The sequence below is a fragment of the Notothenia rossii genome (genome assembly GCF_949606895.1).
Source record: "Notothenia rossii genome assembly, chromosome: 6".
Lineage (NCBI taxonomy): Eukaryota > Metazoa > Chordata > Actinopteri > Perciformes > Nototheniidae > Notothenia > Notothenia rossii.
In genome coordinates, this window is record NC_136909.1 from 50936823 (window position 1) to 50963461 (window position 26639).

The following is a 26639-nucleotide window of genomic DNA, read 5'->3' on the forward strand; positions in this document are numbered from 1 at the left end:
TATTTGATCAGGATTTATCCTTTAACGCCCACATAAAATCAATTTCAAGGACCGCCTACTTCCATCTACGTAACATTGCAAAAATCAGGCATATCTTGCCTCAAAACGATGCAGAGAAACTAGTAGTCCATGCATTTGTTACTTCAAGGCTGGATTATTGTAACTCCTTATTATCAGGGTGTACCAAGAAGTCAGTCAAATCGCTTCAGCTGATTCAAAATGCTGCAGCTCGTGTACTAACCAGAGTTAGGAAAAGGGACCACATTACTCCTGTTCTGGCTGCCTTACACTGGCTCCCTATAGAACACAGGATAGAATTTAAAATTCTTCTTCTCGCCTACAAAGCCCTTAATGGGCAGGCGCCTACCTTAAAGAACTCATTATACCCTATTGTCCTACTAGGGCATTGCGTTCCAAGAATGCAGGGTTGTTGGTTGTTCCTAGAGTCTCTAAAAGTACAATGGGAGCCAGAGCCTTTTCTTATCAAGCTCCACTTTTGTGGAATCAGCTTCCAGTTTGTGTTCGGACGGCAGACACCCTATCCGTTTTTAAGAGTGCGCTTAAGACCTTCCTTTTTGATAAAGCTTATAGTTAGGGCTGATTAGATTCAGCCCCTAGTTTTGCTGATATAGGCTTAGTTTGTCGGGGGACATCTTACTTCTTCCTTCTCTCTGTCTATACCTGTGTACTCTCATGTTCCGATTAACCCAGCTTCCCCAAATGTCTTTCTTTTTGGTGTCTATATACGCCGGGATCCGGAGTCATGGATGATCCTGCGGTCCTGTGTCATGGATTGCGAGTCCTGGATCTTGAGTCGTGGCTGTGGTCCTGGATCATAAGTCCTGGATGGATATACTCATGGATTCATCTTCCTATTATACACACATGCATTTCCAAACATTTGGACTACCTATGTTGCAAATGTATTATCTTTTCAATTTACACACGGCATCTATTGCACGTCTGTCCGTCCTGGGAGAGGGATCCCTCCTCTGTTGCTCTCCCTGAGGTTTCTCCCATTTTTCCCTTTAAACTGGGTTTTCTCTGGAAGTTTTTCCTTGTACGATGTGAGGGTCTAAGGACAGAGGGTGTCGTATTGTCATACTGATATTCTGTACAAACTGTGAAGTCCACTGAGACAAATGTAACATTTGTGATATTGGGCTATATAAATAAACATTGATTGATTGATTGATTTTGTCTACACAGCAGGCTAGGAAAACTACAGAGATACCAGACGAGACACCAGAAGAGACTCCTGTTCGGCCAGGTGATTGGGTGAGGGTGAAGGTTCACAAAAGACAGTGGGCTCATCCCCGGTGGACGGAAGCGTGAAAGGTTGTAACAAACTTCACACGCGCTCTGGTTTAAAGGTAAAGAAAAAGGAGCAAATTGACACCACCTCACACATTGTCACCCTTCACTGGCGACTTCCAGAACATTATTGGGAGTTAGGACTGATTTGGCAGAGCTGGAACAATAAATAGAAATAAGATAAAGATAGAAACAGCTCAAAAGACAAATTGTCTATAGATTTTTATAGATTGTACATTAATGTGAAAACCTATTTTTTTTGTTTTACATCTGAAAAAGAGTCCAATTTTTTGTATGTTATTTTTGGACTCATTATTTAAATTCTGTAACGGACACAACCAGGGATAAAATAGAGATGATGACGAGAACAAAGCCAAACCAATTGTGGGGTCCCCTAGGGATAAGAGTCAGAATAGCATTGTTGATTGTAATCATTACACTTGGCACCTTGTTGGTTGGATGGGGAGTACAATATCAAGTAAAACATGAAACCATTAGTTCACTCATAGAGAATGCCCACATCACTAACAAGACTCCAGCTGTGTTTCACAGACTTTCACTTATCCTCAGAGCCAAGAGATCAGCTGAGCAACAAGAGGAGGAGTTAGAAATACTCGTTCCCAAACAAGAGGCGGTTATAATCAAGATGATTCACCCCCTATATGCAGTTCTTGTATCAAATGATGAGATGGGTTTAAGTGATCGGGATATGTAAGTGATGGGGATTTACAGATTAGGGGAATCTCTAAATACACTGGATCCATGTTTTAGTCTGTACCAGAAACACCCCCTGTTAAGTTTATGAACAACCGACCGGTGACCTGAGTAGAATTATTGAAAATGATTACAGTTGAAACAGGCTACTAACCCAAAAGTACAGCTTTGTACGTACAAACTCTATGAACAAAATTTCCTAGCAGACAGTGGCGACATTGCAGATATGTCCAGTCACCAAAGTTACTTATGTTCTAAATAACAGTGAGATTTAAAGTGATGGAGAAAATATGGAGATGTTCCTTTATAGTGTGTGAAATATGTGGTGCTTGAAGCAACTAGGTATTTAAATGTATGAAAGAAAGTGGTTTCCTGAAAGAGTTAATTGGAGTAAACATGTTACGGTGGGTGAAAGCAATGTTTAGGGATATGGTACAATTATTAGAAGACATTAACTGGGCTTAGATGACATTTAACATCAAAGAAAGATAGTATGGTTAGGAAAATGGAGTGGGAAAGATTGGATTTATTTTACCTCAGTGTGTTAGAATTAACTATAGATAATGCGTCCCGAGATCTCTCTCTCTCTATCTCTCCGCCTGTCAGAACGCTACGACCCCAACTTCCAAGCAGACAAAAGACCTCACCACGGAAGACTCCTCCTCCTCCATCGAACAGACAGAGAAGCAGAGCTGAACCATCTCCACCTGAGGAATCCAGAACTACAGGTGACATAAAAAGGCACACTCTCATCGGTCCCCCACAGGACATGAAGTTCCAAGCTGAGCCACAAGATTTGGACACAAGAGCAGAGTGTGGGACATGAGAGCAGAATACGCCCTCCATGCAACAAAGTAGAGACTGTAAAGGAGGAGATGAAAAGCAAAGCAGATGGGACACTGAAGAGAGTTACAGCGGAAGGATCCAAGCGCAGATGGACTGAGGAGAAGGTGGACGGAGGAGAAGACAGGCCGGAGGAGTTGGCATGGTCCGGCAGAACGTGAGGGGGTCGTGGCTTGACAACCAGAGGGGGAGAGAAGGAAAACGGGAGTGAGTGAGTTTACACATAAACACACTTATTCACCAACGAGAAATACGTAAAGAGAAAGGTTTATTAGCCATGAATTAATCAATTGGTGAATTTATAAAGAAAGAAAGAGGAAACTATTAAATAACCCTAAAAACACACTGAGGGTAGAACATATTATTCAATCTTTTCATCATATGAACAAATTATTCTTTAAGAGTTTTTTTATTCATGTGTGAATTTGGGTAAGATTTAATTTGTTACAGTATAGACCTACAGTTTAAAGGGATGGTTTTAGTAACCACTCTATAAAAGCAGACAAATCTTTATTTGTATGGAAAATGTTAAAGGTAGAGCTAGTACCAAGCCAAAGATAGTATTCCAATCTAGAGTATTGATTTCTCCATTGTAGCATGGTTATTACCTCAGGAGGGAAGATTAAGGTGGAAATAACATTTGTTTTTTGTCCAAGATGTAGAGTTTTAAAAAGACAAAAGAGAGATTGCACATTTTAATTTAAAAAAAACTAATATAATTGGGAGTAATACATGCGGGGCCTTGGATCACTCATTGTGATGGTGCATATGTTACAACAAATATCGTTCAGGGAGAAGGGGTCGCTCGATCCACCCTGCAGATGTTTTAAATCTTACTTGCAGCTTCAGATGGAGTATGAGTTTTAAAAGACAAGCGCCACCAGCTCCTAAAGGTCATCCATTCAATCAGTGATGACCTGACTTTTAGAGATGTTATTTAAAGGAGAAACATATCTGCCATAGGTGTAAATTCCTGAATTGAACTGCAAACCATTAATGAAATGACTTCTGTTTTAAAGTTCTTGTTAAAGGAGGGAGTAATTATCACATGCTCGGGCACCCAAGGTTCCACACACTGTTAAAGGGGTTAGCATAGTTATTTAAGTAGACCAGAATTGAAAATAAATTAGTATAATGAGTTATTGATATTCCACTGGTTCTCACACCATTTCAGGGACTTTATCTCTGCATTAGAACAGACCACCCAAAGGTAATGAGAAGGAACTTTTAAGTGATGAAACTCTACAACTGTTGTAACTGACCAAAATCTTCTCCCAGAAATGACTGTCTAGAATGCCGTACCCCAGAGTAGAACGTACCGATTGATCACGACGGCCCCTTCTAGAGAACATATTACTTTCATACCTTAAATGGTATGAAAGGAGGGAGGGTACATTTCTCATGAGGAGATAATTACAAATGCTAGCAGAACAAGACGACCAACCCCCGTATTCAGATGTTGATGACAATGATGAGTTAGTTTAAATGATATGGATGTTCGGAGATGAGATTGATCAATGAATGTCCAGCTGATGTGATTCTTTACATTATGAAATCATGTGAAGAAGTGAGCAAAATAAAATGCTAAAATGGAGTGAATCCATTTCAATTTACTTTACACTATTCCAAGATAGTTTATTTTTATTTTTCAATTTACTTTGCCAATCCAAGATATTTTAGTTTATTCTTTATTACTTTATACTATTCTAATATGGTGGATCTCATGTTGTAAAAATCATTGCTATTCTAAAATGGTTTGTTTCTTTTCACTTTGTAAAAACAAGTGCCTTAACACTGAGCGTGGTATGAGAACGGTTTCTGTGAAAGGAGGGACGAAGAAATGTTCTGATACCAAGCCATTGCTGCTATTTTGAAGAATGATATTGAATGTAAACACTAGAAGTTATGCACAAGGGAAAACTTTTATGTTTGAACACAGACAAGAATTTATTTTGTATTTTTGTAAAGCCGGCTGTAAAACCATTCCATTTGATTGTATGTTTGTTAATATGAGATATGTAATATGCAAATTTCAGATGAAGAACTCATTGATTTCAGTATTATACACACCTTTTAGGTGTGTAAGGAGGGACTGTTAGAAATTAAAATCAATGTTTTAATGGGGAAATGTAGTTTAAACATGCCGTCAGTTTTAATGCTCTTTTATACTGAAAAACCAGAAATTCTTGTGCACAAGCAGTTAAGCTTTTATTCTGAAAATCCTTCATCTCCGGTTAGCATTTAGCATGTGGCTAATATACGATTTCCTAAAGAGGTGAATTTAGTAGCGAAATGATCTGGAGTGGTGCAAACCGAAGCCTACTGATTTAACACTACAACTATAGATGTCGAGATACTACCATGCTGAATATTAAATGAAGGTACAGTTTATTTGAATACATTATTGTTTACAGACGAGAGTAGCATGTGACAACATCCGGAATGACCGGAAACCAAACGAGCCGAGAAACCAGGGGTGTCAAACGTACGGCCCGCGGGCCGGATCAGGCCCGTGAACAAGTTTAATCCGGCCCGCGAGATGATTTTGGAAAGTATAAAAAATAAAAAGAGCTCCAATTTTTCAATGAAAGAAACTGCTGTTCTAAATGTGTCCACTGGGTGTCGCAATAGCAATTATGTGAAGCGAGCAAACTATGTATAACGGGGCTGAGGAAGTAATCCTGTGTTTACAGTCTATCGTGCTTGGCTTCCTCACTCCCCAAAATGTCGCTATCAAAAAAGAGAAAAGTGGACACAGAGTGCAGAGTTTTCCAAGAAAAATGGTCATCCTCCTATTTATTCACGGAAGTGAATGGGAAACCCGTGTGTTTGGTTTGTTCGCAGCACGTTTCAGTGCTGAAAGAATATAACCTTCGTCGCCACTATGAGACTCAACATGCCGACAAATATGATAACTTGAAAGGAAAACAGAGAAGCGAAAAGGTGAAGGAATTGCTGGCGGGTCTGAAAAAACAGCAGTCTGTGTTTACTCATAGCCGAGAAATCGGCGATGCTGCAGTGAAAGCCAGCTACCTTATTGCTAATGAAATTGCAGTGGCTTCAAAACCATTTAGCGAGGGTGAATTTGTGAAGACATGCATGCTGACAGCTGCAGAGATTGTGTGCCCTGAAAAGCGTCAAGCTTTTGAAAATATCAGCCTGACAAGAAACACAGTTGCACACAGGATTTCTGATCTTTCGGAGGATTTGGACAGCCAATTGAAGCGCAAAGTTAAGTCGTTTATTGCGTTTTCAGTTGCAATTGATGAAAGCACGGACATTACAGATGTTGCGCAACTGGCCATATTCATCCGCGGAGTTGATGATACTTTGACCGTAACCGAGGAGTTTGTGGAGTTGGTGCCGATGACGGATACCACGACAGCGGCTGATATTTTCAACACACTCGAGGGTGCCCTGGACAGAGTCGGAGTGGACTGGTCACGCGCTGTCAGCGTGGCTACAGACGGTGCGCCTTCAATGATCGGGAAAAAAGCAGGTGTTGTGACGAAATTCAGGGAAAAAGTGCAGACTGCAAATGGAGGACGTGATTTTTGGACTTTTCACTGTATTTTGCACCAGGAGGCATTGTGTTGCAAGTCATTAAAGATGGATAACGTCATGAAGGTGGTCGTCCAAACTGTTAATTTCATCCGATCAAGAGGCTTGAATCACCGTCAGTTTGACAACCTTCTCAGAGATAAAGACCACAACTACGGCCTGCCTTACCACACCGAGGTAAGATGGTTAAGCCGAGGCATTGTGCTGAGGCGTTTCTTTGATTTACGAGAGGAAATTGAACAATTCATGAAACAAAAAGGCAGACCAGTGTTAGAATTTAAGTCCAAAGAATGGATGCAGGATCTTGCGTTCATGGTGGATGTTACAGAGCACTTGAATAACTTGAACACAATGCTGCAGGGGCGCAACAAAGTTGTAACGCAGTATTATGACAGCGTATGTGCGTTCAAGTTGAAGCTGTCATTGTGGGAGACGCAGCTCGCGGGAGGTGATGCAGCGCACTTTCCTTGTCTGAAAAATGTGTGCGATACCCAACATGTCGCAGACATGAAGCGGTTCAAAGATAAACTAATAGGACTATTGCGGGAGTTTGAGCAACGCTTTCAGATTTTTGGTGAACTGGAGAAAGACTTCAAAGTTTTCTGCTCGCCATTCACCGCGAATGCCTCTGATCTGCCCGTCAACATTCAACTTGAAATAATAGACTTGCAGTGTGACTCAGATTTGAAGGGGAAATTTGCTGCAGCTGGCTTAGACACATTTTATCAGTATCTTTTGCCAGGTTACCCCAACTTGACAGCCCTTGCTGCAAAAGTGTTGTGCATGTTTGGAACCACGTATATTTGTGAGCAAGTTTTCTCTGTAATGAGCATCAATAAAACAAAGCTGCGCTCAAGGCTCACGCACAAGCACTTAAATGACATCCTGAAATTGGCTGCCACTCAGGCTTTGACCCCTGATATTGATGCACTTGTGAAAGCTAAAAGATGCCAGGTTTCAGGAGCAAAAACAACAGTGGGTAACCCAACTTAAAATGCTGCATAAGACACTGCACCCTGATATAGTTATCTAAAAAATGATTGTCTTCTGTGCAGATTGAAAGAAAGTGAACAGTGTGTGATTTACTGTAATAATGACAGTAACTTCAGTTCATAAGTTAGGTTTGTTGAAATTGTTCATGCATTGCACAGCTTTTATTTATCAATAAGTAATGTAGCCTACAAGGCAGGAAGTAAGTAACTCAACCCTCTTGAAAAGTTTCTACCTCAATTTGTCTCAATCATTTGGTGAGTTAGTACAGGATTAATATGTTAAAATGACAAATTAGTTATTTGAGAAGAGTTTTTGTATTTTGTTCATTCCCAGTATATGACTTAATGTTGTTGTATGGCTTTTTGTTGATACGCCAAGTCTAAATGTGCTTGTACTGTTATTGCACTAAAGTTCACTAAACTTAAACAAAGAAAACAATCTGAAGTTGTCGTCATTTTTTTGTTATTATGCTATGATTTTACCGCTCCGGCCCACTTGGGAATAGATTTTCCTCCATGTGGCCCCTGAGCTAAAATGAGTTTGACACCCCTGGTTTAGAGTATTGATTACAGCGTTTAGAATGTGTTAAATGAAAAGTGATGAAAGAGAATATGAGGAGAAACGGCGTGTTAAGCATATATTGAATGTGAAAAGAACCTATCCTCTGTTTAAATGCAATAACGGACATTGGAGACGAGGTGAGCCGGCTGGCGGGGAGGAGCCAGCAGAGGATATATAAACAGCACCGGAGGAGAGATCGAGTCTCTTCTCTTCCCTATCGAGGAGAGCCAGATCACAGCTGTTTGTCTGACTGAACAATATTCTGTCTGTAACACTACCGCGCCTTTTTTAATTAAAGTACCCAATTGAACTTTCACAGAGACTCCATTTAGTCTCCTATTTTAAAGCTTCTCTCCTGGTCGGGAGAATAACGAACACAGTTAACACATGCTACTTAATTAAAGTACCAATTTGAACCTTCTCAGAGACCCAGTGGCGTTGCGCAATATTTCGGGGCTCCCCCGCAGGTCGGACCATGGGGTCCCGCCCCCTCCCCTAAATCAATAATAGAGTGACATGGGATAGTCATCGCGGCCACTTTTTTAAATGTTTATTTTTCAGGCATCTTTTGTAAACAGTATAGGTCAGTAGGAACTTTCTGTATAAAGATACATCTGATTTAAACAGTATAGGGTCAGTAGGAACTTTCTGTATAAATATACATCTGATTTAAACAGTAGGGTCAGCAGGAACTTTCTGTATAATATACATCTGATTCAAACAGTAAGGTCAGTAGGAACTGTATAATAATATACATCTGATTTAAACATCATTTACAAATACAAACAAGTGGCTGTGTATTTTTTGTAACATGAAGGTATATTGTAGAACGTTATAGCATCATCATTGGAGTTCACACAACGGAACGGTTCACATATATATAACATTCTGTATAAAAGAAAAGTAGCCTACAAAAAACAAACAAATAAAACACATCCTATAGGCTACATAGAGGATGCAATCAGGAGCTGCTTTGTAGGCCTATTATTTTATACGAGCGCGTCTCCTGGCATTCTTCTGCGCAAAGTCCTGTATAACAGTCTTTAAATCTATACTGCGCGCGCGTCGGCTCTCAATACTAAGGACTGCTAACCCAGACAGTCTCTCTTGCGACATTGTGCTCCTCAAATATGTCTTTATTAATTTAAGTTTTGAGAAAGATCTCTCAGCACTGGCAACAGTCACGGGTATAGTTAAAAACAATTTCAGTGCTGTGGCAACATCGGGGATACTTGGCAAAATGGACTGATTTTCAATGAGCAGGGTTTGTGCAAGGTCTTTGATTGTTCCACGCTCAATTTTCTTTATAGTAGGCCTAAGAGCATTACGGAGGGACAGGATCTGGAAAGGAAACTCGGCTGACAGGTCGTCTTTATACTGGCCTGATAAAGCACTTGCGGACTCAGACAGATCCTTGTCTGTTGCGCGCAAAAGTTCGGGGGGAAGCGAAGTCGTTTCCCATCAAGCATTTAGCTTCTGCAGCTCGTGGAGAGAAACTGCTCCGCCTCGCTCTCAAGTCTGCCGGCGTCTTTGTCCCGCGAGATTTCAACGTCTCATGCAGTCGAGCCTCCAGAGCAAGTCGGACAAAATGACTAACCATCATGCAACGCACTAGCAAGACGGCGATCGCAATTGCGCAGGTCTGCGTCCGTCTCGCTCAAACAAGCCTGCTATTTCAGATCATCAACTCAATCAACTCACGGAGAGCGGACTGGCAGATTAAATCTGGTGCAGTTATTAATTTATATCTTTGGCTTTTCCTTGTATTCATTTATATTACCTTGTATGACTATGTTTACATGCATTATCAAGGCTTGATTACTCTATAAGGCCACTACACACCAACCTGAGACCAAAGAACGCGTACCGAAGGTGTCCCGACTTTTACGTCCGCTACGTCGCCTGCGTCGGCTACTCCGCCCGCCTACGGACACACCGCAAAGACTTCAGTCGACAAGTGGCAATAGCTGTCCTTACCAGCAGGCAGCGGTAGTGTGTATTCGTCATTCAAAAGAGGCAACAACCGGAAGACAGACTGCCGAGAGAAGAAGAACAGACTGCGTGATATAAACAAGCAACAAATAGCGTCTGGGTTCCATTTTCACTCTCTATCGTCAATCGAAAACATATGGGCATAGATATGTCTCATAATTATTTGTGTGAACACAAAAATAATTTGTGTGTAAATATGTGATTTGTAAATGTAAAACACCATCCACAAATGCATTTAAAAGATTTGCAAACTCACAAATAAATTTGCAAGTGTAAAATGGATCTGCAAATACGCTAAATATTTTCAGGAATAAAAAAAAGATTTGTGAATATCTCTTTAACATTTACAAGTTTCGATCAGGCATTTGTGAATCCATTTTGTATTTGTCGACCAAAGATGCGCTCGTGGATCTCAAATCTCTGCTTGTGGATCTTCTTTTTACACACACAGAATTTTGAGACATCTTTTCCGCCGGTCTCGGCTAAAATCTACTCTTGTCACTCGGTTATTTTCGGAAACAACGTGATGGCTTGCTGATGACGACATTTCCGCATGATTTCGAAATAAGAGCATGACGGTTTGTTTAGTGCTCTGTTTTTTTATTATAATGAACAGCGGAACGTTAGATGCATTCTTTATCACCATCATCATCATCATCATCATCATCATCATCATCATCATCATCATCATCATGTTATAGTGATACAGTTAGTTTGTGTTAGTTTATTGGTTCAATATAGCATATATCGAGCACTTTCGTTGATGTTGAAGTACAGGCTATATGCCACTTTCGGGTCCCGGGGGAGCAGCTGGCAGCGAAGCAGCCCAGATAAAACTCTTTCTTCATTGTTTTTTGTGTATTCAGTCAAGCGGCATCTGTTGCAGATTTCTTCTCTGTACCGATGCATCACCCTCTCCACAATATCAACCAACACCGATTTCACTGTGTCCATAAACAGAGACGTCTTGGCCCAAGGAGCAAAATCTGCAGTAGTAGTACTGCAAGATTCGGGTGTCCAAAATGGTGGTGATGATGGTAGTCCAGGAGTTTGTTCCTGGCTGCAACTCGCGGGGGGAGACTTGGTTTTTCTCAGATCCATGGCTAGTTTTCAAGGCTCGTCTTAGTGGGGTCCTTAGTTTTATATGATTTGCTGAGTGGAGGGTGGGACTTATTGCGTTGAATGGGGGAAGGAGTCATCTGCAGAATTGAGAGTTTAAAAAAAAAGTTCTTTAAGCTTTGTAGCTTTTTCATCTATCATTTCCAACCAAGCAGCAAGAGGTCATATTTAAGAATAAGTAATAGTTTGTCACGATTTTTTATGGAAAAAGTCAAAAGTATAGTTTGTCAGAAAAAAATATATGGAAAAGTCATTGTGTACAAATAGTATGTTGGAAAAAAAAGAAAAAAAAGAAACTCAATTCATTACAAATTAATGAATATTTTACCCAGTTCTAAGCTTTGCACCCATTAAAGAAAACCCCATTCCTTACAAAGTACTTCATAGTATACCCTTTGTTAAGTGTTGCATACATCAAAGTGTGTCTAAAAGTATCTTAGTAACACAAGAAAGGAGAAAAAAGCATTGATGTTAACAAAACTGGATTCTTCCACTGAAATAGCGTTAAAATCAAAAGTGCCTTTCAAGAAAATGTATTCAGACAAAGTATTTTTTTTTGAAAAATGTTTAAGGTTTTGCATACATAAAAGGTGTATCTTACAGTTCCTTTGTGAGAGAATTACACACAAATCTGCCGAGTGTCAGTAAAAAAGTGTTAAAATCACAAACTTACCTTTTAGAGAAACAGTCTTCAAGAAAAAATCTAATCAGACAATGTACTTCATTTTCTAGTTTTAAGGTTTTGCATACCTCAAAGTGTGTCTAAAAGTATATTGGCAAGAGAAAAAATCCAAAATCTGCCTAAGCCATTAGAAGAAACTGAATTCCTTACAAAGTACTTCATATTCTACAAGTTGTTAAGTGTTGCATACATCAAAGTTTGTCTAATCTATTATGCCAGTATCATGCAGCTCGCTGATCCAGTAATGAGTGACCCGACAGTAAAACTAAACATATCTATAACTAGTGTTTGAGAGGTAATTAAAATAGCTATGTGTGATATTCTAACCTGAAGTGTGTGTTTTGTTCGCTCACCACTGCATGTGATCATGCAGAGCTGCATGTCGACTCGTCAGCAGCAGCTGATCTCTCTCTCCCGTCAGATTAGACTTCACTCGCGTTTATGTCCATATTGATCAGATCCAGCTAGTTTTAGCTAATATGACTACCTGCTTATTAAAAGACACCTAAACAATAAGTGTCGCTATGCAACTGGTGAGGCCACAAAGTATAGCACGGGACATTATGCATTTGTTTACATGCCCACCGGAACCCAGAGACATTACCAACAGATCAACGCACAATCAACCCATACAGGACATCTCTTTCTCCACATTAAGTGTTAGACATTAGAATTGACTATTCTTGTCTTTCACATACTCTTCTTGTCTGTCACATAAGTGGCGCAACTGAAGCGGTATTGCGCTAAAGGGAAATTATTTTGACCGAAGAGATTTAAACCCGGCTAACGGGAACTCTGACGTCGCCATTTTGTGTGCTTCGCGGATGCGGAGGCATTTGCCTTCATCAGATGGTATTTCGTATAGCTATGCAGGGCATGCAAGCAAAAGAACAAACAAACAAGGGAAATGAAGAATAAAATTGAAATTGTACAATATAATATTGTGGTGGTTCATCTTATAATTCAGTCTAGAGAATGCACCAGACAGTATCTAAGACCTGCAAAAATCTAAATTTTCTAGGGGGAGGCCCCCCAAACCCTTCGTGCCATTTTGTCCGCGCGCATTTTTCAGGGCAATCTCTATTGGGCTCAGGGCCATCTGTAAATTAGCTTAGATGGCCCACAGGGCCATCTCCCAAAATCCTTAATGTCATGCACTGGCGTCAGTAAAAAAGTGTTAAAATCCTCACTATTGCGGTAAGCGTGTTGTCACTTCCGGGCTATCCTGTGTGCTTCCTGTGTGCTTGCTCTGCTGCTGATAGCTTATATTATCTTAAATTAAATCGATCGTTTTTACAATTCTTGATCACGGCAGCTACCTGACGTTATAATCACACGTTACTACAGCTTAAGCACTCACAAGTCTCCTTCTCTTAGCGGCTGTAACCCCACAGTTGCTTACACTTCTTTCGGTTTTGCTAACGGTAGCTACTTTAGCTTGATAGCTAACCATGGCTACTTCCCCACCTTCGGGTGCTATTTCCTGCTCTATCTGTCTTATGTTTGGCTATTTCCCTTCCTCCTTTACTGGTAGGCCTGCGTGTGTTAAATGTAGTACAGTTGCTAGGTTGGAGGCGGGAATCATAGCCATAGAAGCCCGGTTCCGCATTTTAGAAAGTAACTTAGCTACATTAAAACCCATGTTACATTACATTGCATTTAGCTGACGCTTTTATCCAAAGCGACTTACAATAAGTACATTCGACCAGGAAGATACAACTTTGAAGAAAACAGAATCATATAAGTACATCAGGTTTCATAGAGCCAAACATTTCAAGTGCTACTCAACTGGCTATAGATAAGCCAGTCCTTTATTAGTATATAAGTGCTCTGTTAGCAGTTATTTGTTAGTAATTCTATCGCTCGAAGTGGAGTCGAACGAGATGAGTTTTCAGTCTGCGCCGGAAGATGTTCAAGCTAGCTGCTGTTCCGATTTGAATGGGGAGCTCATTCCACCATTTTGGAGCCAGGATAGCAAACCCACGTGTTTTTGCTGCTGGGAACTTGGGCCCCCCTTGCAGTGCAGGAGCAGCGAGCTGTTTGGCCGATGCAGAGCGGAGTGCACGTGCTGGGGTGTACAGTTTAACCATGTCCTGGATGTAGGAAGGGCCAGATCCATTCGCAGCATGGTACGCAAGTACCAGTGTCTTGAAGTAGATTTTAGCAGTTACCGGAAGCCCGTGAAGGGAGCGAAGGAAACAACAGAGGTGCCGATGTTGATTGTTAGGTCAAGAGTGGGACAACCTTTTACCAGAAGGAAAAGCAGTTCAGTCTTGTCAAGGTTGAGCTTGAGGTGATGAGCAGACATCCACTGAGAGATATCAGCTAGGCAAGCAGAGATGCGTGCGACGACCTGGGCCTCTGAGCGGGGAAAGGACAGAATTAATTGGGTGTCGTCAGCGTAGCAGTGGTATGAAAAACCATGCGGGCTAATGACAGATCCGAGCGAGTTTGTGTACAAGGAGAAGAGGAGGGGACCAAGAACAGAGCCCTGAGGGACCCCTGTAATTAATTGACAAGGGTCAGACTCTGACCCTCTCCAAGTTACCCTGTAGGTGCGGTCTTTGAGGTATGAGGTGAGGAGGGAAAGTGCAGTGCCTGAAACTCCAAGTTTTTGGAGAATGCGAAGGAGGATCTGATGGTTCACCGTGTCGAATGCAGCAGACAGGTCCAGAAGGATGATGACAGAGGAGAGGGATGCTGCTTTAGCAGTGTGCAGTTCCATGTTAGCCGGTATAGACTGGCAAGAGGTAGCTTGTACTAGCCGTCTACTAGCAACTCCCGAGCAGCTAGGAGACTGGGTGACTGCTCAGAAGGGGCGTAAAGCGAGACTCGCAGGTCCCCACCAACCCGTTCACGTATCCAACAGATATTCCCCACTCAGCGAGACACCCGCTGAGAAGCCAATTCTGGTTATTGGTAGCTCTATTATGAGACATGTACATTTAGAGACCAAAGCCTCCACAGTTACATGCATTCCGGGGGCCAGAGCGGGCGATGTTAAGGCGCATCTTAAACTGCTGGCTAAGAATACACGTAAATACAGTAAGATTGTTATTCACACTCGGTGGTAATGATGTTCGTTTGCGCCAATCAGAATTCACCAAAGTTAATGTGGCGTCGGTGTGTAGATATGCTAAAACAATATCGGACAGCGTAATTTTCTCTGGTCCCCTCCCCAATTTGATCAATGATGACATGTATAGCCGCATGTCATTGTTTCAGCGCTGGTTGTCTCGGTGGTGCCCAGCAAACAATGTGGGATTCGTAAATAATTGGACAGCCTTCTGGAGAAAACCTGGTCTGATTAAGAGAGACGGCATTCATCCTACTTTGGAAGGTGCAGATCTCCTTTCAGCAAACATTTCAGAGCTTTGTGGATGTAATCCATGACAAAGTGGAGTTGTGACCAGGAGGAAGAGTCGCAGTTTTATATGTGTCTCTGCGCTCTCTCCAATAAAATACCCAATATTAACGGTGTGTGTGTCTGCCCAAGGAACATTTAAAGTAAAACCTAATAGAGGTGTCACACATAATAACTTAAGAGAAGTAAATGTAACAACTACTACTGTGCAACAAAACAGGAAGATTAAATGTAGACCCTTAAACATAAGATCTTTAGCATCCAAAGCAATATTGGTAAATGATTTAATATCAGATTATACTATTGATATATGAAACTTGGTTGAGACATGAAGAATATGTCAGCATAAATAAGGCCACTCCACCCAGCCATATCAATACTCATATTGCCCGAGGCACAGGCCGAGGAGGTGGAGTTGCAGCCATCTTTGACTCAAATTTACTTATCAATACTAAACCAAAATTAAATTATACCTCCTTTGAAAGTCTCGTTTTTAGTCTTACGTATCCGACCTGGAAAACTGTGCAGCCAATCTTATTTGTTACAGTGTACCGTGCACCAGGTCCTTATTCAGAATCCTTATCAGAATTCTCTGAGTTTTTATCAATTTTGGTACTTAAAACAGATAAAGTAATTATCGTAGGTGACTTTAATATTCATGTTGACGATGATAAAAATAACCTTACTGTTGCATTTAACTCTATATTAGATTATGTTGGTTTCTGTCAGTGTAAATAAACCAACCCACTGCTATAATCACACTCTCGACCTTGTTCTGACTTATGGTATTGAAATTGAGCAACTATTAGTCGAACCGCATAATCCTGCTTTATCCGACCATTTTTTGGTAACTTTTTGAAGTACTGTTACTAGACTACAAAGCATTAGTCAAAAGCTCCTGCAGTAGAAACCTATCTGTAAAGGCCCTGACACACCAAGCAGTCACCAGAGAACTCGCCGATGCCGACGCCGACTGTTGCGTTGGCGTGTTCTCTTGCGTCTTGGCCATGTGTCGCACTGGAACACGCCGCAAAGACTTCAGCCGAGCATGTACGAACTGCGCATGCATGAGTGGCAATAACTCTCCTTACCAGCAGGCGGCGGTAGTGTGTATTCGTCATTAAAAACAGGCAACAACCGGAAGACAGAGAAGAAGAACAGACTACGTGATATAAACAAACAACAAATAGAGTGTGCGTTCCATTTTCACTCTCGTCCATCGAAAACATGTTTCGTGCAGTACTGGAGCTATCAGCCATTGGAGTGTTGCTTGTGGAAGACATTCTCAATCAACCGTTTCGCTTCTCATGCACTGATTCGCTAGCTGAACAGCCAATCAGACTGATTTCTTTGTCCGAGTGCCTGTGGCCGACACACGGCCGATTCAACATGTTGAATCAGCCGTGCGTCGGCCATGAAAGGCCAAATAAGGCGTGTCACGGCCGACGGTGCGGTACACACCAAATTGAGTTTGGGCGACTAACGAAAACGGCCGATTTCGGCCTGGTGTGTCAGGGCCTTTAGTGCTATAGCCAAATTTAAGGAAGAGATTCCACCAATACTTAACTCGATAGCATGTCTGCATGTAGGGGAGGAAACGTATACAAAATGTACACCACCCCAAATTGATCATGTTGTTGATAGTGCTACAGATGCGCTGCAAATAAAATTAGACTCTGTTGCTCCTTTGAAAAAGAAGAAAATAAAACAACATAGATTAGCTCCATGGCATAATGCCGAAACCTGCAAAATAAAGCAAAAGTCGAAACAACTTGAAAGGATATGGCGTTCCACTAAACCTGAAGAATCTTGTTTAATTTGACATATTACTCTCAATGAATATAAGAAAGCACTGAGTAAAGCGAGAGCAGCCTACTACTCTTCATTAATAGATGAGAATAAGAATAATGCAAGAGTTCTTTTCAGCACTGTAGCCAGGCTGACAGAGAGCCACAGCTCGATTGAGTCTCCTATTCCCATAGCACTCAGTAGTAATGATTTGATGTGCTTTTTTCACGATAAAATTGTTACTCTTAGAAACAAAATTAATTACCTCTTGCCTTTGACCAGTATATTGTTATCAACAGCTCCCGGAATCCTAAGTTCTAATATTACACTAGATAGTAAACTAGAATGCTTTTCAGCCATAAACCTTTAACAATTAAATTCAATGATTCTTTCTTCTAAACCATCAACGTGTATCTTAGACCCGATTCCAACTAAGCTGTTAAAATAAGTTTTTCCATTAATTAGCACTTCTTTGTTAAATATCATGAATACGTCTTTATTATCAGGCTATGTTCCACAATCATTTAAAGTTGCAGTAATAAAACCTCTTCTTAAAAAGCACAACCTCGATCCAGAGGTTTTAGCCAATTATAGACCTATTTCTAATCTCCCATTCCTCTCAACATTTTTGAGTAAGCGGTCGCAAAACAGTTGTGTGATTACTTCAAAAACAATGATTTATTTGAAGATTTTCAGTCTGGCTTTAGAACACATCATAGCACAGAGACAGCTCTGGTTAAAGTCACAAATGACATTCTAATAGCCTCTGACAAGGGACTTGTCTCTATTCTTGTTTTGCTCGATCTCAGTGCTGCATTTGATACTATCGACCGTGATATCCTATTGCAAAGACTAGAGCTTTAGTTGGTATACAGGGAACTGCGTTAGGCTGGTTTAGGTCCTATCTATCTGAACGCTCTCAGTTTGTACGTGTCAACGATGAATCTTCCATGCAAACCAAAGTTAGCCATGGAGTGCCACAGGGCTCAGTGCTTGGACCTATTTTGTTCACACTATATATGCTTCCGCTAGGCAATATTATAAGGAATCATTCTGTAAATTTCCACTGTTATGCGGATGATACTCAACTATATTTATCCATCAAGCCTGATGAAACCAATCACTTAAATAAAATTCAAGACTGCCTCAAGGACTTAAAAACGTGGATGATCTTACATTTTTTGATTATAAACATGACCAAAACTGAAGTTATTGTACTCGGCCCAAAGAATCTACGAATCAAACTATCTAAAGATATACTAGTTATGGATGGCATTAATTTGGCCTCAAGTGAGACTGTAAGGAATCTTGGTTTTGTATTTGATCAGGATATATCCTTTAACGCCCACATAAAATTAATCTCAAGGACCGCCTACTTCCATCTACGCAACATTGCCAAAATTAGGAATATCTTGCCTCAAAATGATGCAGAGAAACTAGTCCATGCATTTGTTACTTCTAGGCTGGATTATTGTAACTCTTTATTATCAGGGTGTACCAAGAAGTCAGTCAAGTTGCTTCAGCTGATTCAAAATGCTGCAGCTCGTGTACTAACCAGAGTTAGGAAAAGGGACCACATTACTCCTGTTCTGGCTACCTTACACTGGCTCCCTATAGAACACAGGATAGAATTTAAAGTTATTTTTCTCGCCTACTTAGCCCTAAATGGGCAGGCACCATCTTACCTTAAAGAACTCTTTATACCCTACTGTCCTATTAGGGCATTGCGTTCCAATAATGCAGGGTTGTTGGTTGTTCCTAGAGTCTCTAAATGTACAATGGGAGCCATGCCTTTTCTTATCAAGCTCCACATTTGTGGAATCAGCTTCCAGTTTGTGTTTGGGCGGCAGACAGCCTATCCGTTTTTAAGAGTACGCTTAAGACCTTCCTTTTTGATAAAGCTTATAGTGATCAAATAAAATAATCTAATAAGAGTGCATTGACGTAGATACGTTGTGCCTCTTCACCTATACATTTGAGTTCTTACTCTTTTACTTAAATCCTAAAAACTTAGATCTTACATTTAAAACTTTATCCAAACCTTTCCCTTCTCTGACCTCTCGAGGTTTATTAGAGGGTAACAGGTTGCAGAGAACCCCTAGCCCGGCCGGGGAGTGTGGAACGTAGTCACTTATAGACACATGCATTTCCAAACATTTGGACTAAATGTTGTAAATGTATTATCTTTTCGATTTACACACAGCATCTATTGCACGTCTGTCCGTCCTGTGAGAGGGATCCCTCCTCTGTTGCTCTCCCTGAGGTTTCTCCCATGTTCCCCTTTAAACTGTTGGGTTTTCTCTGGAAGTTTTTCCTTGTACGATGTGAGGGTCAAAGGACAGAGAGTGTCGTATTGTCATACTGATATTCTGAACACACTGTGAAGACCACTGAGACAAATGTAACATTTCTGATATTGGGCTATATAAATAAACAGTGATTGATTGATTGAAAATCACAAACCTACCTTTTCGAGAAACAGTCTTTAAGAAAAAATCTAATCAGACAATGTACTTCATTTTGTAGTTTTAAGGTTTTGCATACCTCAAGTGTGTCTAAAAGTATCTTGGCAAGAGAAAAAAAGCCCAAATCTGCCTAGGCCATTCAAAGAAACCAAATTCCTTAGTTGTGTTGGGGGTTAGCATCAGACCTGTTGAAGGGGGGCGTTACAGGGGGACGAGTCCGTCTGGCTCTCTGAGGGATGGTATGTGAGAGGATCACTGAAGATCAAACTTAGATCAGCAATTGTCGCAGAAGGTAGGCTGTGTGTAAACTCCAGAGAGGGGAGGTTTTCACGCTGTATGTTAGGATTATGTTTTAAACAGGACCCAGGCGCAGGCAATGACTGAAGATGTTTAAATGGTTTATTGTTTCGGAGACTCAGGCAGGTTTGGTGATTATGGAGGTCCGGAGTGGAGGTAGGCAGTGAGAGGCTGGACTGATTACCAGGCAGGCAGGTAGGATGCAGGAAGAAGCAGGCAGGTTGGCTGGAAGCTCTGGTGGATGATGGCCGAGGGATTGCACTGGAAACACAAGAGAAACTAGTTACAAAGAGTACGGATTTACACGCAGACAGGATAACTGAATGGGCAGCCAGGAGGATGTAATACCACTGGTGTAGAAAACAATCTGGCGGTGAGTTGCTGGGAGACTGGAGTAGATAAGCTGTGTCCTGATTAGATGATGAGGGACAGCTGAGTCGGACGGCCAGGTGAGAGCAATCAGGCTGCTGCCTGCAAGGGACACCACACCCTCTCCACACACACACACAGGGGAACAAACAGGGACACAGTTTGGACTGTGACAGTACCCCCCCCCTCAACGGGAGCCTCCAGGCGAACCACCAGGCTTATCTGGGTGGTCCCTGCGAAAGTCCCGAATGAGAGAGGGACATAGAATGAGCTTGCGGGACACCCAGCTCCTCTCCTCAGGACCATAACCCTCCTAATCAACCAGATACTGGTACCCACGGCCCCGGCGGCGAATGTCCAACAGCCGTCGGACCGTGTAGGCCGGGTGGTCATCAATAACAAGGGTGGGTGGAGGGGAGATGGCTGGAGGGCACAAAGGGCTGGACAACACTGGTTTCAACTGGGACACATGAAAGGTTGGGTGAATTCTCATGGAGGGAGGTAGCTTGAGTCTAACAGCAGATGGATTGATTATGCGCTCAATCACATAGGGGCCAATGAAGCGTGGTTTCAACTTCTTAAACTCAGCTTGTAAAGAAATATTCTTTGAAGAAAGCCAAACTTTCTGACCTGGTTGGAACTGGGGAGCTGCGGTCCGGTAGCGGTTTGCAATATGCCGATTGCGTTCATCGGAGCGGAGAAGGGCAGAGCGGGCATCCTTCCAAATCCTACGACAACGACGGAGATGGACTTGGACAGAGGGAACTGCGATCTCATCCTCTTGGGCTGGGAACAAAGGGGGTTGATATCCAAGAGAACATTCAAATGGGGACATACCGGTAGCAGCACTAGACAGTGAGTTATGAGCGTATTCAATCCAGGGCAGATGTAAGCTCCAGGAGGTGGGATTCCGGGAGGTGACACAGCGAAGTGCAGCTCCAAGGTCCTGATTGGCTCTTTCGGCCTGCCCGTTAGTCTGAGGATGATAGCCTGAGGAGAGACTGACAGATGCTCCAAGTGCTCGACAGAATGCTTTCCATACCTGAGATATGAACTGTGGCCCTCTGTCGGAAACAATGTCTGTTGGAATGCCATGGAGCCGGACAAAATGATTGACCAGGAGGTCAGCAGTTCCAGAGGCTGTGGGGAGTTTAGGAAGAGGCACAAAATGAACTGCTTTGGAAAAGCGATCAACAATAGTGAGAATGGTTGAGTTACCCTGTGAAACCGGGAGGCCGGTAACAAAATCTAGGCCGATGTGACTCCAGGGACGACTAGGGACTGGGAGAGGCTGGAGTAGACCGATAGGAGCCTGGTGTGAAGACTTGCTACGGGCGCAAATCGTGCAGGCCAGCACAAAGGCTCGAGAGTCCGCTTCCATAGAAGGCCACCAGAAGTGTCGTCTCAGGAGGGATAGGGTCCGACTCACACCCGGGTGGCAGGCAAAGCGGGAAGCATGGGTCCATAGGAGAACCTGTGAGCGGACAGAGTCAGGTACAAACAAACGGTTAGCTGGACCCTTTCCTGGATCTGGATGGTCTCTCTGTGCCTTCCTCACTGAGTTCTCAATCTCCCATGTTACAGCGCCCACCACTCTGGTAGCGGGGATTATGGTGTCAGGAGCTATGGGATCCTGATCCACTGCAAACTGCCGGGACAATGCGTCAGGTTTAAGGTTTCTAGAACCAGGTCGGTAGGTAAGGGTGAAGTTGAACCTCCCAAAAAACAATGCCCAGCGTGCCTGACGGGAGTTTAGTCGTTTGGCAGTTTGTATGTAGACCAGGTTCCTGTGGTCTGTCCACACAATGAATGGATGTTCAGAGCCTTCCAGCCAGTGCCTCCATTCTTCCAGCGCAAGCTTAACAGCAAGCAGCTCCCTGTTGCCAACATCATAGTTGCGCTCAGGGGTTGTCAGTCGTCGGGAAAAAAAAGCACAAGGGTGAAGCTTTTGGTCGGAGACTGAGCGTTGTGATAGAACCGCCCCCACACCGGTGTTGGATGCATCAACCTCAACAATAAACTGAAGAGATGAGTCAGGGTTCATAAGAATAGGAGCCGAGGTGATACGTCTCTTCAGCTCAGAGAAGGCAGCCTCAGCCTGAGTAGTCCACGAGAAGGGGATTGCTGGGGAGGTGAGTTGGTTGAGAGGACCGGCAACACGACTGTAGTCTCTGATGAACCGGCGATAGAAATTTGCAAAGCCCAAGAAACGTTGGAGCTGCTTCCTGGTGGAAGGCTTGGGCCATTGTGCCACTGCTTGTACCTTCTCTAGGTCTGTTCTCAGCTGACCTTGCTCAATGATGTAGCCCAGGAAATCCACTGAATCCACGTGAAATTTGCATTTCTCTACTTTGACAAACAGCTTGTTCTCGAGGAGCCTTTGTAGAACCTGCTGCACATGTTGGGTGTGTTCCTCCATGGTCTGTGAGAATATCAAGATATCATCAAGATACACAAATACTGAACGGTTCAGGAAGTCACGAAGGACATCGTTCACAAGAGCCTGGAAGACAGCTGGGGCATTGGTGAGTCCAAAGGGCATCACTAGATACTCGAAATGGCCTAGTGGGGTGTTGAACGCCGTCTTCCACTCGTCTCCTTGACGTATGCGGACCAGGTGGTAAGCATTCCTGAGGTCGAGTTTCGAGAAAATGGTGGCCTTCTGTAGGGGTTCGAAGGCTGAATTGATGAGGGGCAGTGGATACTTGTTCTTGATGGTGATGTTGTTAAGGCCCCGGTAGTCAATGCAGGGGCGTAGGGAGCGGTCCTTCTTGGATACAAAGAAGAAGCCTGCTCCGACGGGAGAAGAAGAGGGTCTTATGATGCCAGCAGCCAGTGAGTCTTTGATGTATGTCTCCATGGCCTCACGCTCAGTTCGGGACAAGTTAAACAGGCGACTGGATGGGAGAGATGCCCCAGGAAGAAGATCTATTGTACAGTCGTAAGGGCGATGAGGGGGCAGAAAAAGAGCTCGCTGCTTGCTGAAAACCTCTCCCAGGCGATGATAAACCGGAGGGACAGCGGACAAGTTGAGTGGCTCCTGCTGAACTGGAGGAATACCGACCTCTGCTGGGGTAATTGCAGACCACAGGCATGAAGAGTGACAAAAGGAACTCCAACTCCTTACTTGATTCTCCGACCAGTCCATGTGGGGGTTGTGCAGTCTTAACCATGGCTGGCCCAGAACTAGGGGTGTGTGAGGGGAGGACATGACGTGGAACTGAATCATTTCATGGTGATTACCGGACAGGACGAGATGTAGGGGTTCGGTGACATGGGTAACGCGTGCCAGGAGCTTCCCATTCAGACCTCGAGCATTGAGAGGAGCTGTCAGAGGTTGAGTTGAGATGCCGGCTGAGGCAACCAGTTGGGCATCCAAAAGACTCTCATCAGCCCCAGAGTCCACTAGGGCAGGCAGAGAGAGAGACTGTTGATTTAACAGCAGTGTGGCTTCAAGAGGCTTGCGGGTCTGGGGGGTTGAGGAAGAAACAGCCTTGCTCACCAGTATCCCCACCTTTACTGGCGAGCACCCTCTTTTGGGCGCTGGGGGCATGTGTCCACGAGATGACCGGAGTGAGCACAGTAGACACAAAGTCCCTCTCTCATTCTCCGGAGACGTTCTTGGGGAGTGAGTCGGGCTCTGCCTAGCTGCATCGCTTCCTCTGAAGACAGGAGAGGAGAAAAGACTTCAGATGGAGCACTAGGACTTGGGAAAGTCTCCGACCTGAATCTTGCGAGAGGAGACGAGACGAGACAGGGCAAGAGGGGAGTGACCCAGAAGATCGACTGGCTCTTTCCCTACGGCGCTCCCTAAGGCGGTTATCCAGTCTTATGGCTAGGGAGACCAACTCATCCAAGTTAGCTGATTCGTCCCTGACTGCTAACTCATCTTTAACAGAATCAGTTAGCCCGGTTTGAAAAACCCCTTGAAGCGCTGTGTCATTCCACCCCGCCTCTGCCGCTAAGGTCCTAAATTCCACTAAGTATTCGGCTACACTATGGGAGCCCTGTCGCAGTGAGAGGAGGCGTTTAGTAGCGTCCCTACCGCTGACGGGGTGGTGGAAAACTTTCTTCATTTCTTCTGTAAACTCTGGATAAGAATAACAGAGGTTGGACTGACTCTCCCATACAGCTGATGCCCAGGCTAGGGTGCTACCTGTAAGTAAACCTATCATATAACAAATCTTAGCTCTGTCATTAGCATAAGTAGACGGCTGCTGCTCAAACACAAGAGAACACTGTATTAAGAAAGAGTTACATGTCCCTAAGGCACCTGCGTACCGCTCTGGAGTGGGAATGTTTGGCTCACGTGAAGGGAGAGCGGGCTGGGCTGGAACCTGTGCTAAGGGAGCTGGATCCTCCGGAGCAGGCGGAGCAAGATGAGTTGAAACCAGGTTGAGGTGATGTCCCATCTGTGCTACATTGGCGGCTAGTGATGCGAGGTTATCCATAACCTCTCTGAGCATCTGGTCATGCCGGCCCACGAGGACGCCTTGGTTGGAGAGAGCCTCACGAATTGGGTCCGGGCCTGCTGGGTCCATGGTGGCCAGATTGTTCTGTTAGGATTATGTTTTAAACAGGACCCAGGCGCAGGCAATGACTGAAGATGTTTAAATGGTTTATTGTTTCGGAGACTCAGGCAGGTTTGGTGATTATGGAGGTCCGGAGTGGAGGTAGGCAGTGAGAGGCTGGACTGATTACCAGGCAGGCAGGTAGGATGCAGGAAGAAGCAGGCAGGTTGGCTGGAAGCTCTGGTGGATGATGGCCGAGGGATTGCACTGGAAACACAAGAGAAACTAGTTACAAAGAGTACGGATTTACACGCAGACAGGATAACTGAATGGGCAGCCAGGAGGATGTAATACCACTGGTGTAGAAAACAATCTGGCGGTGAGTTGCTGGGAGACTGGAGTAGATAAGCTGTGTCCTGATTAGATGATGAGGGACAGCTGAGTCGGACGGCCAGGTGAGAGCAATCAGGCTGCTGCCTGCAAGGGACACCACACCCTCTCCACACACACACACACAGGGGAACAAACAGGGACACAGTTTGGACTGTGACACTGTATAAATATGTCATCGTGATGATACACTGATGGCTGGCTTACGCTGCAAACTTCAACACCTTTTAACAAGAGAGTTAGTTCATAAAAAATTATTTTGGATATTTTACACATCAGCAAAAAACATATTTGATTTTAAAAATAAGCTAGATACAAACACATACCGTTTTAAATACATACTGTATATACTCACTTTCCACAGGGAATGAATCATATGGGGTTCCACCAAAAGAGTTAATCCTCTCTAATATTCCAATTCGTATTTGGTTCAGACTTTCCTGAACTGAGACACACAAACAAAAGATTTGATTAAAAATCTACACCACATTATTTGTACATAGAGGGTGCTTTCCCAAAGCTTCTAAATCATTACGAGCAGTGCTTGAATTGGAATAAAAAAGGTGCCAGTACTCTAAATCAGCAACAAGTATTTGGCACAAAGTCATAGTATATCCTATAATGCTGGTGGGTTTGTCTCTTTACTGTATATTTTAGAAAGGCTCACTGTACTTAAACCAAATGACTCAGGGTGCATCTGAGATTAGAGGGGGTGCAGTGGTAAAGTGCTATTTTTATAAGTGGGGAGTGGACCTGACACCCTCTAGTCTAGGGGGGTCCGGGGGCATGCCCCCCCGGGAACATTTTTTTTTAAATATTGAAGTTAGATGCATCAATCTGGTGCACTTTGAGAGCAAAATGAAGAGATATATGGATACCTCTCAACATCCATAATGAAACAACTGTAAACAGATATACCTTTTCTTTATGGATATAAAAGAAAGTAAAGCTTGACTCCTACTGGCTGGTTAAATGACTCCTCGTCCCTGAGGCCACTACCAGTTTTTTGTGCCATTTTGCTGGATTTATTTGTCAATAGCGTTGCTGCACAAAGTGATAGCCCTCTAGTTTAAATCTACTACCCAAAAAGAAACATATGGAGATGGGTTACTATTTAAAAAAAATTGCAAATCTATTTGGGAACAGTGGGTCCGGGCCTCAAATCCTATAGGGGGGTCCTGGGGCATGCTAAGATATTTTTTTAAATGTTGGACTTAAATGCATCAATCTGGTGCATTTTGAGGGGGAAATAAAGAGAATACACGCATATGAAACAAAAATGTTTACATTTAAATAATCATAAAATCATAAGTATATGGCCATAACAAATAACATACAATATCCAATATGAAAAAACATTGAAACTTGTTTATTTATTTGGTTTTGGTTCATTTATAGTTGTGAGTGTGTCTGGGCTCCTGAATCGGCCTCTCATGTCTCCCTCCTCTCCCCCCTGCTCCTCTTTGAGGCAACAGCAAAGTCTAGTTTTAGCTCTCAACAAGTTTATCTTACCTTTTTTCACCTAGTTAACATTTTGTTTGTATTATTCATGCATATTTTACTAATCACTACCCCCTCAAATGGAAATATGTGTTTACATAAATGGTGACCGAACCGTTTGAGACCCACTGAGATAACTTAAACTAAGTTAACTATCTAAAGACTCAGAGAGTAAT